Here is a 12,686-nt window from a genome sequence, read left to right on the forward strand (position 1 = left end):
GTACTTGCCACAGATATTATTATTATTATTATTTGAGATGGTGTCTTGCTTTGTCACCCACGCTGGGGTGCAGTGGCGTGATCTCAGCTCACTGCAACCTCCGTCTCCCAGGTTCAAGCGATTCTCCTGCCTCAGCCTCCCGAGTAACTGGGACTACAGGCACGTGCCACCATGCCCAGCTAATTTTTGCATTTTTAGTAAAGACAGGGTCTCACTGTGTTGGCCAGGCTGGTCTCGAACTCCTGGCCTCAGGTGATCCACCCGCCTTGGCCTCCCAAAGTGCTGACATTACAGGTGTGAGCCACCACCCCGGCCAGATATTATTCTTTAGGTCTTATATGCCAGTGGGTTTTTCTTTTTCCAAGTCTGAATTTGGCTATAATTGTAAAATATAATTAGTTCTTATTTAATGCCAGCATAACTCTGAGAGGGCAATTTTTCAGTTCTTTTGATCCAGCATTTACCCTACATTCTCAACATTTTCATGTCATTCACCATTTCCTTGCATTTTGCCTCAGGTGTCCTAAATACTAGCCCCCTCCACTTTTTTGTTTCTGCAATTAATAAATGCTGTTTTATTGGATGCTGAGTTGGTCACGTTGCCTTTGTCAGTTCTCTTGGTCACAAAACATAGGGCTTTGTTATGGCTGATTATAACTGACTAGCACTGTTTATATAACATTTCATCTCCAGAACTTCCCCAGCCACGTGGAACTGTAAGTCCAATTAAACTTCTTTTTTTTGTAAATTGCCCAGTCTCAGGTATGTCTTTATTAGCAGCGTGAAAACAGACTAATACACTTTACACTTCACAACCACCCTAGGAAACACGTACTCATTTTATGAATGAAAAAGCTGATCATCAGAGAGGCTGAAGACCTTGTCCGTCTGTCTCACTCCAGAGTTTTTACTCTGGTCTACCACAGCGCATTGGCTCTGGCTGGAATTGTTTTTCAAACACATTTATGGCTTCTAGGATATTTGTATCAAATATTGCTTGAAGGGAGCAAGTGGCCAGGACTCATTTTAATACACACACACACAAACACACACATATATACAGATTTTCTGGTATGGTCTTTGTTACAATGATATTGTTGCTCCATTTGTACTCATTGCCTTGGACCTAGTCCTCCATACAGTCAACAAATACACATGCTCAGGGAACATATATTTGGGCCCAATATGGGTTATATATTTCCTCCTCCACAAAAAGAGTTATGAAATAATTTTAAAATTTAAATGATTTTAAAGTACTTTTAAAATTTAAATGATTTTAAAGTAAAATCATTTGTGGTATACACTGAAGGCAAAAAGTGTTATATAAATGCTAAATAATAATATTGTAAAGCCCCTATATTCTGTGAGAATGAGCACTATATAAATGCTAACTAGAATAGAATAGAAAATGTATTGATACATTTAAATGTGCTTATCAAGGTGTATCAGGTGACGGCGGCCCGGCGCGCTCCGCGGATAGTTTTTTTTCATTCTTTTTGTTTTTTTGTTCCGCCCGCCCGGCGAGCCGGCGCTGGTTTTGCCGCTCAGCTAGGTGCCGCTTTCTTTGTGTTTCCATATGCACTATATATATATTAATACCTATTATATATATATAACCGTATATATAGTAGGAACTTGCAGCAATAGAATGCAAAAGTAAATACTTATCTAGTTTTAGATAATTATATAGCTGTACTATTCATTATAACACGGTGACTCTCTAAATCATTTTGTAACTAAGAAGAAGAGGGCTTTTCCTGTTACCTATTACTGTGAAACAAACTACCCCAGACCTTAGTGGCTTAAGTCATCGGGCATTTTATTACCTCTTATGATTCTGTGAATTACCTGGGCTCAGATGCCTGCTCCACATGGTTCACCTGAGGCTGGAGTCATTTGGAGGCTCAACTAGGCTGGACTACCCAAGATGGCCTACTTGCATAGGTGGCAGTTGCTGGTAATGGTTGGCTGGTTGCTTAGTTGGGAGTCAACTGGAGTGCCTCAGTTTTCTTCTACTGGCTTCACTGTAGGGCTTGGGTTTCGCACACTATGGTGGCTGGGAACATTCCAAGCAGACCAGTCCCAATGTACAGCACCTTATTGAGCCTCTGCTTGCCCTGTTTGCTAATGACCCATCAGCCAAAGTAAGTCATGAGACCAAGTCTAGAGTCAATGTGGGGAGGAGTATATAAGGCATGAATACCTTAAGGTGTGGTTAAATCAGAGCCATCATTGTAATAGTCCACCACAGAGCCACAGCCAGCCTTGAAAATATCCTCGTATCCCTGAGTGGCACAGAAATAGATGGGACCCTTGCCATCAACACCATCATAGTGAAGATCTAGAATAGAAAGTTGCAGGGCTCACAACAGTCATTCCGTACAAGACACCTCAGTGATGACCTGTGTGGAATGGTAATGAAGGACCAGACGGGATAATTGTGACCCTAATACAAAATAGAACCATCACACCCATGGCACTCTATGACTCTCATGTATTACTTCAGAATACATTCAACTGCAAGTAGCATAAAAGACAATTCTAATGACTTTAGAAAGAGACCTTTATTTCTCTCACATAATAAGATGTCCAAAAAACAGATGGTTACACAAATTGGTTCTATAGTTCAACAATGTGTTTGTAATTTTTGGCTTTTCCTGCATGGTCATAAGATTGCTGCCCCAGCTCCAGGCATCACATCTGAGATCAAAGCAGGAAAAAAGAAGAGGGAGGGAGGAGCTAGCATCAAGCCATCTGAAATCAAAAGCTTTGCTAGAAATTTTCAGCTGACTTCTTCTTATGTCTCACTGGCCAGAACTGGTTACCCCAGCTGGAAAGAAGGCAAAGAAAAGGAATAGTCAGCTGACACTTCACTGCACAACATGGTAAAAAGCGTCTGTAAATAAAGGAGTTGGGGTGGGGGCAGTTATACTGGTTAAAAAAAGTGTCTGTCACTACCCTGAAACTTAGAAAAACAACCCAGAAACAAACCCAAAAACAACCCAGAAGTGTCTGAGATAAAAGCAGCTATAACCTTGATAGAATGAGATCTTGAAATCCAAATTAAGTTATTTTAAAGAGAAACAAAGTTACATACAGTTGCTATGATTAGATAATATCTCTGAAGGATTATTCCCTGGCACATAGCAAGTGCCAATACATGTTAGCTGTTGCAGTAAATATGATGTAACAGTAGTGGTGATGAAGATATTAATTATTATTACAACTGGCATGAGATAAATTAAGATTTACCCATTCATCCGACAAACACTTATTGAGCTTTTTCTTCATACAAGAACCTTTACAATTCAAATCTTAGGAAGCAAAGAGTTTAGTGGGTGATTCATATTATTAGGGGAAAAAACATTTATTTTGGATGCAGTATTAAGAGAAAAAGATAAGTGCTTTTGGAAAACATTCCTAATGATTCAGAATGCAATTCATTCTTCTTAAGAACATACCTATGGAGATGGAAAACATTGTGACCTCAATTAAAAATTTTTTTGTGTGGTAGAAAGCACATAATACTCAATTGAAGGTCAGGAGTGCTGGCTCATGCCTGTAATCCTAGCACTTTGGGAGGCTGAGGCAGGAGGATCACTTGAGCTCAGGAGTTGGAGACCAGCATGGGCAACATAGTGAGACCTCATCTCTACTCAAATTAAAAAAAAAAAAAAAAAATAGCTGGGCGTGATGGTGCACACTTGTAGTCCCAGCTACTCAGGAAGCTGAGGCGGGAGGAACACTTCAGTCTGGGAGGTCAAGACTGCAGTGAGCTGTGTTGACACCACTGCACTCCAGTCTGGGTGACAGAGTGAGACCCTGTCTCAAAAATAAATAAATAAATAAATTAAATTAAAAATACTCAATTGACCATCTTAGCCATTTTAAAGTGTACAGTACAGTAATAAAAGATATTTTGTTGCAGTGCCAGTTTCAGTAAAAATAACAGTAAACATTTTATTGGAATAAGGAAATATATCATATAGACTTGAAAGAGGGAATATCACTGTTCAAAACCTGTCAGTTTTGGGCTGTTTTATGATTTTCTTTAACTTGGTTTGACTTTTTGAGTCAGCAAAAGATTAAAGTTGATACAGAAACACACACACACACCCCCGACACACACACATTCCTCTGTGAGAATGTCTTGCTTATGGAGATGTGTCTGCTCTTTGTAATAAAAAAAGGACACAGGTGTACTGCTAAGCCCAGGCAGGTTTGCTGGGCCAGCTCTAAGGGCTCAGAATGAAAACACATAGGAAAAAACCAAAACAGGTAACATGCCGCAAAAAATGCACAGAACTTTTCTGAGTGTAAGAGAAGGGCACAGGGAGAAGAGAATGAGATGAGGTTGTGAGGGGTGGAATGTCAGGGAGGATTGACAGGATGGATTTCAGGAGGGAACATGAGAGAAAACAAAACTCAAATGATGGTTTGGCGTGATCCAAAAACAACAGATAGAAGGTAAATAATATTTCCTTAAAAGAGAGAACCTTGAAGTTTCCCCAAAAAAAGGAAGAAAAATGAAGGGAAAGAAAGAGAAGCAAAGAAGATGGGGAAAAGGGGGAAGGAAAGGAGACATCAATAAAGGTAAAAGCCAAAGAAAACAAGAAGCAGTCTAATGGTTGGAATTCGAGTCCCAAAAGAAGAAGAATACAGGAAATAGCACAATTCTAGGCAAGAAGAGATACAACACTCAGGTTACTTTTAAGAAGAGGAAAGTACCTTTTGGCCTCAACTCCCAGCTTCCAGTAATTTGATAAAATGACGAACACAGAGGAAAGAAGACAGGCAACTGCTGAGGTCCCCTAGGCCTTTGAGAAAACGGATTTGTACCTTTGGCCACATAAATGCATATCTACAAGGAAGGCGATAATGTAGACACCAAGGGAATGGGCACTGTCCAAAAAGAAATGCCCCACAAATGTCACCATGGCAAAACTAAAAGAGTCTACAAAGTTACCTAGCATGCTATTGGCATCATTGTAAACAAGCAAGTTAAGGGCAAGATTCTTGCCAAGAGAATTAATATGCATATTGGGTATATTAAACACTCTAAGAGCCAAGATGACTTCCTGAAAGTGTGTGTAGGAAAATCATCAGAATAAAGAGTGAAGCTAAAGAGAAACCTGAAGCTGCAGCCTGTTCCACCCAGAGAAGCACACTCTGTGAGAACCAGTGAAAAGGAGCCCGAGCTGCTGGAGTCTATTAATGGAATTCATGGTATAACAGGTGAAAGAAAAAAAAGAAGAAGAAGAAGAAGACTTCCGGATTGTAAAGGAAGAAAGAGAAAGAGGTGGAGGAAAGGAAAGAGGAGGCAAAAATAAATTTGAAAGCTCTATGAAACCACAAAATATGGTAAAATGAATAATGTTAAGAAGAGAGTACACTGTAAATCATATCTTAATATTAATATTATGTAAAAGTTATGTATAATAGCTAGAGATAAGTCTGCAGAACTCAAAGAGAAGAGAAACCTAATGTAAACATTAGTACAATTACATTATATATTAAGAGTCTGGATCATAACTACAAAAAAATGAAAGTAGGCAAGCAGAATTAGCAAAATTTTTTGACAGATAGTAATTGAGGTTGAAAAACTGGGGTGTATAATATGCTACTTTTCTAATCATATTATGCATTTGTTAATTATCCTTTCTTTCAGGTATCTAATCATGAAATCGTTATCTAACACTGGCTCTGTAGCAAGTCTTATGCTAGGAGCTAGAGCTTGAAAGGCAGGTGGTAGTCTCTGCCAATGAGAAATGTATATCTCATGGGGAGACACAGATATATTGTAATACAGGAAATGCAGGAAGGAACCTCACATTTTGGGGGTGCCTACTATGTGACAAATACCATGCAATGTACTAAATATCTGCATATATTATTTCATGATAACAGCTAAACCCAATTTCTTATAAGTTTAAAAATTTATCAGAGACCTAGAAAACTGTTCACTCAATATACTAACTAGATAAAATTTTAAACTTACATCTTAATAAATTGTCAAAGGACTTTATTTTTAATGGCAAGGGAAGCTTTCAAGGGATCTAGTCTCTGCGCATGTAGAAGAAAACAAACTGAAAAGAAAGAGGTTGGGATGGGTTTCAGAGAGAAAAGGGGGTTACATAAAATAATGTCTGGAGTGAGGTTGAGCAATGGAGACATTCTTGAGAATGGTTTTTACAAAAGTAAAAGAAATTCTGAAATGTAGTAATGTTGAAATCAAATAATAAAGGAAATCATTTAACTGAAGACTACACAACTCAAGAACTGAGCTGAATTATTATTTTCTGTTGAAAACAGAATGTGCTCCTGGATATCATAGCCTCACTACTAAGGTCTACAAGATGTCTGAACATAGCCCAAAGGATGCCTGGAACTGAGATCCCAAAGGCACATGGAGGGAAGCTTATGTGGGGCCCAGGTGTTCACGGGTCCACAGGCATGCATTATTCTGTATCAGACACACACAAAAGGATCTTTAAAAAGTTCACAGTTTTCAAGAGCAAACCAACTGCAAAACTAGCAGAAGAAAAGAAATAACCAAAATCGGAGCTAAAATGAATGAAATTTCATACAAAAAAATCAATGAAACTAAAAGTTACTTCTTTGAAAGAATAAATAAGATTGATAGACCATTACCTAGATTAATAAAGAAAAAAAGAGAGAAGATCCAAATAAACACAATCAGAAATCACAAAGGTGACATTACCACCAACTCCACAAAAATACAAAAACCCTCAGAGACTATTATGAACACCTCTATGCACACAATCTAGAAAACTCAGAAGTAATGGGTAAATTCTTGGATACATACAACCTCTCATGATTCAACCAAGAAGAATAATCCTGAACAGACCAATAATGAGTTCTGAAATTGAATCTGTAATAAAAAACCTGCCAACCCAAAAAAGCTCTGGACCACACAAATTCACAGCTGAATTATATCAGACATATAAAGAAGAGCTTGTACCAATCCTACTGAAATTATTCCAAAACACTGAGGAGGAGGGAAGCCTCCCTAACTCATTCTATGGGGCCAGCATCATCCTGATACCAAAACCTGGCAGAGACATGACAAAAAAAGAAAACTTCAGGTCAATATCCTGGTGAACACAGACACAAAAAATCTTCAACACAATACAAGCAAAGTGAATCCAGCAACCTATCAAAAAGCTAATTCACCGTGATTGAGTAGGCTTTATCCCTGCCATACAAGGTTGGTTCAACATATGCAAATCAATAAATGTGATTAATTACAGAAACAGAACTAAAAACAAAAACCACATGACCATCTCAATAGATGCAGAAAAGACTTTTGATAAAATACAGCATCTCTTCATGTTGAAAACATTCAACCTAAGAAATGAAGGAACATAACTCAAAATAGTAAGAGTCATCTATGACAAACCCACAGCCAACATCATACTGAACAGGCTAAAACTGGAAGCATTCTCCCTGAGAACTGAAATAAGAGAAGGATCCTCACTCTCATGACTCCTATTCAATATAATACTGGAAGTCCTAGCCAAAGCAACCAGGCAAGAGGAAGAAATAAAAGGAATCCAAATAGGAAAAGAGTAAGTTGAATGATCTCTCTTCATAGACAATATGATTCTATACCTAGAAATCCCCATGGCTTCTGCCCAAAGCCTCCTAGAATTGATAAACAACTTCAGTAAAATTTCAGGATACAAAATCAACACACAAATATCAGTAGTATTTCTATACATCAAAAACATCCACACTGACCAAATCAAAAATGCAATTCTATGCTGCAGAAGGATGGTGTATAATAATAATAATAATAAAGAATACAATTCTATTCACAAGAGCCACAAAAAGAATAAAATACCTAGGAATACAGCTAATCACAGAGGTGAACAATCTCTCCAACAAGAGTTATAAAACACGGCTGAAAGAAATCAAAGACAACAAAAACAAATGGAAAAACATTCCATGCTCATGAATAAGAAGAATCAATGTTGCTATGGTCATACTGCCCAAAGCAATTTACAGATTCAGTGCTATTTCCTATCAAATTACCAACAGTGTTTTTCACAGAATTAGAAAAAAACTATTCTTAAATTCACATGGGGCCTCTGCGGGCTGCTCCTGCCCTCCGCTGGCCTGGCCTGGACCAGAAGCTGTGCTGCGGGCCTGGTCTTTGCTCTGGGGGCGGGCACCGGGGTTGGTAGGACATGGGCAAGATGCACAAGGAGCGCCAAGTCAAAAAAACACTTCTATGAGGAGTATGTATAGAAGCCCTTGAGGCTGGTCCTCAAAGTAGGAGGGAACGAAGTCACTGAACTCTCCACAGGCAGCTCAGGGCACGACTCCAGCCTCTTCGAAGGCAAGTAAGATCATGACAAACTCAAGGACAGAACGCGGAAAAAGAGAAAGAAAGGAGAGAAACAGGTTCCAGGGGAAGATAAAGAGACAAAACGGAGAAGAGTTAAGGAGGATAAAAAGAAGTGGGATTGAGACCTTGTGGAGAATGAGGCAGAAAAAGACCTCCAGTGTCATGCCCCTGTGAGATCCTCTCACAAGCTCTTTAGCCAAACAAGAAGTAGAACAGACACCCCTTCAAGAAACTTTGAATCAACTGATGAGACAATTGCAGAGAAAAGACCCAAGTGCTTTCTTTTCATTTTCTGTGACTGATTTTATTGCTCCTGGCTACTCCATGATCATTAAACACCCAAGGATTTTAGTACTATGAAAGCAAAGGTCAAGAACAATGACTACCAGTTGATAGAACTAAAGGATAACTTCAAACTAATGTGCACTAATGCCATGATTTACAACAAACCAGAGAGCATTTACTATACAGCTGCAAAGAAGCTGTTGCACTCAGGGATGACAATTCTTAGCCAGGAAAGAATTCAGAGCCTGAAGCAGAGTATAGACTTCATGGATGACTTGCAAGAAACTCGAAAGCAGAAAGATAGAACAGACTGGGGAGGATGGAGGCAGAGTGGGGAGGATGGAGGTTGCTGGTCGAGAGAGAGGGAGACTCTGGAGATGCCAAAGCACAAGCCTTCAAGAGTCCCGGCAAAGAAAATTAAAATGTAGACAAAGATGTGCTTGAAGATAAGTTTAAAAGCAATAATTCAGAGAGAGAGCAGGAGCAGCTTGACCAAATCGTGAAGGAATCTGGAGGAAAGCTGACCAGACAGCTTGTGAACAGTCAGTGCGAATTTGAAAGAAGAAAACCAGATGGAACAACAACGTTGGGACTTCTCCATCCTGTGGATCTCATTGTAGAAGTGTGAGATTTGAATTAGGGACCCTACAGTTCTTATGCACCATGTTATGACTCCACGTTTGGAAATATCAGCAAGGATGATTCTGATTTAATATATCCAACCCATGGGGAAGACTCTGATCTTCCAACTGATTTCAGCATCCATGAGTTTTGGGCCACATACCAAGACTATCCATATGTGATGGCAGATAGTTTACTGGATGTTTTAACAAAAGGAGGGAATTTCAGGACCCTATAAGAGTTGGAGATGTCATCGCCTGAAGATGAAGGCCATACTAGGACACTTGACGCAGCAAAAGAAATGGAGATTATAGAACTAGAACCAGCAGGGCGTTTGGACCCCCATACTCAAGACAGGCTCACAGCACTGAAAGTAGTAAACGTTGGCGTTCCAGTTGAAGTTTTTGACTCTGAAGAACCTGAAGTATTCAGAAGAAACTTGATGAGGCCACCAAATTATTCAGGGAGCTTCAGGAAGCCCAGAATGAGTATTTGAGCACCAGACCCCCTCCCAGTATGATCTGTCTCTTGGGTGCCTCCTGCAGAGAAATGCATCTCGCTGAACAAGTGACCAATAATCTTAAAAACCTGCACAGCAAGTAACTCCAGGTGATATTGTAAGCATGTATGAATTTCAAAAAGCAATGGGGATTTCCATTCTTTTCCCCATCATGGAAAACAACTTTGTAGATTTAACAGAAGATCTTGAAGAACCTAAAAAGATGGATGTTGCTGAGTGTAGACCTGGTGGGAGTTGGTATTTGATTATATATTATTATATACTTTTTCATTCTTAACTTAGAAGTACTTTTCAGAAGATATTAAATATTTGTAAATTGTGTTTTTAATTAAACTTTGGAACAGTGAATTTGAATGTTCCAGAGGGGAAAAAAATAAATAAGTATAAATAAAATTCACATGGAACCAACAAAGAGCGTGAACAGCTAAAGCAATCCTAAGCAAAAAGAACAAATCTGGGGGTATCATATTATCCAACTTCAAACTGTACTACCAGGCTATGGTAACCAAAACAAACAAACAAACAACAACAACAATAAAAAGCATCATACAAAAACAGACACATAGACCAATAAAACAGGTTAGAGAACCCAGAAATAAAGCTTCACATTTACAACTATCTGATCTTCAACAAAGTTGACAATAACAAGCAATGAGAAAAGGACTTCCTATTCAATAAATGGTCCTGGGATAACTGGCTAGTCATCCACAGAAGATTGAAACTGGACCCCTTCCTTTCACTGTATATACAAATCAACTTAAGATAGATGAATACTTAAATGTAAGACCTCAAACTATACAAACCCTAGAAGAAAACCTAGGAAATACCATTCTAGACAAGCCTTTGCAAAGATTTCGTGACAGTCTCCAAAAGCAGTTACAACAACAAAGTAAACAGACAATCTGTAGGAGAAAATATTTGTAAACTATGCATCTGATAAAGGCCTAATATCCAGAATATGTAAGGAACAGATCAACAAGTGAAAAACAACCCCATTAAAAAATGGGCAAAGGATATGAACAGACTCTTTTCAAAAGAAGACATACATATTGCCAAAAAGCATAGGGAAAATGCTCAACATTACTAATAATCAGAGAAATGCAAATCAAAACCACAATGAGATACCATCTCCCACTAGTCAGAATGGCTATTAACAGATGTTTGGGAGGCTGCAGAGAAAAGAGAACTCTTACACATTGCTGGTGGGAATGTAAATTAGTTCAGCCACTGTGGAAAGCATTTTTGAGATTTCTCAAAGGACTCAGAACTACCATTCAACCTGGCAATCCCATTACTGAGTATACACCCAAAGGAATATAAATCATTCTACCAAAGAGATACATGCATTCATATGTTCATTTTAGCACTATCTATAATAGCAAAGACATGGAATCAACGTAGATGCCCATCAACAATGGACTGGATAAAAAAAATGCAGTACACCATGGTATACTATGTAGCTATAAAAAGGAAAAAAATTGTGCCCTTGCAGCAACATAGATGCAGCTAGAGGCCATTATCTTGAGCGAATTAGCACAGGAACCAAATATTGCATGTTCTCACTTATAAGTGAGAGCTAAACGTTGAGTATACATGGACACAAAGGGGAGAACAATAGACAGCAGGGCCTACTTGAGGGTGAAGAGAGGGAGGAGGGTGAGAGTTGAAAAACTACCTGTCAAGTACCATGCTCATGACCTGGGTGACGACATTATTTGTATGCCAGTCTCCAGCAACATGCAACTTATTCATGTAACAAATCTGCACATGTACCCCCTGGACCTAAAATAAAAGTTGAAAAGGGGGAAAAAAAAAAAAAGAAAAAGAGAATGCCTTCTGCTGTAACAAACAAAGCTGAGAAAACACCAGTGATTTAATAAGAGTTTATTTTGAGCACCTAAAAAATGTTCACAGATTTGTTTCAAATCTGGAGACACCAATTTTACTCTATTTTTCATAGTAAGACTTGTGGATGGCTGTTCCTGGAATAATTGACAAGAATAGCAAAACACACAGGATTTTAGCGTATCCATGAATGAAAGTAACTGAATTATTCTAGTTCAGGTAGAAATGTAGTGTTTTATAAAGACGTCATAAATCACTTACAAAAGGAAGATTTACTTAGTAAATGAGACAATTACATAGCTATTGGAGAAAAAGTAAAGTTGAATATCTACATTGTTATATGCCAAAATAAATTTCAAAGAGATTAAAGATTTAAATATAAAATAAGCGTAGCAACTAGAAGAAAATAGTTGAATTTCTTTTACTTTACATTGGAGAAAGACATTCAAGCATGAAATCAAAGGCAGAAAGCCATGAAGAAAAATATTAACAAATGAAACTTACGAAAACATTCAAAACTCCTATATATATTTTTAAAGGCATAATTCATTTAAAGGCAAAAAACAAAGTAGAAGAATAGTTGAGTCATATCTGACAGATGATTTGATATATAAAGAGTACTTATCAATCAATAAAAGACACTCAACATAAAAAATGGGCAAAGACAAGAATAGTCAAATCATACATAATACATGCAAATGGCCAACAAACATGAAAATCTTCAACTTTGCCAATAATTAAAGATAGGATATTTGCCTACAAAGTTAGCTAAAATATTTACAATTATAATAGCAGTGTTTTGAATAAATAGAGAAGTGAATACTCTCAAAGTTGGTTATGAGTATAAGTTGGTATAATTTTGTAGGTAATTTAGCAATGTGTATAAATATGCTTAAGATAAAGATATACTTGACTTAGTAATTCTCTAATCAATCTGTTCTAAGGATTAATTATTAATTTATTATTGAATAATTATAAATTATTATTTTGGAAAATTTATGATTTTGAAAATTTTATATACAAGTTTATTCAACTTATTTTTGA

At 37.8% G+C, this 12,686-nt stretch overlaps 1 pseudogene; it reads left to right on the forward strand.

Annotated features, from left to right (window-relative positions):
* Positions 1 to 10,074, forward strand: part of LOC108519921 (bromodomain-containing protein 7 pseudogene) — a 30,600-nt pseudogene extending 20,526 nt beyond the window's left edge.
* Positions 10,075 to 12,686: the final 2,612 nt, after the last annotated feature.

The sequence above is a fragment of the Rhinopithecus bieti genome, unplaced genomic scaffold, assembly GCF_001698545.2.
Source record: "Rhinopithecus bieti isolate Rb0 unplaced genomic scaffold, ASM169854v2 scaffold_46235, whole genome shotgun sequence".
Lineage (NCBI taxonomy): Eukaryota > Metazoa > Chordata > Mammalia > Primates > Cercopithecidae > Rhinopithecus > Rhinopithecus bieti.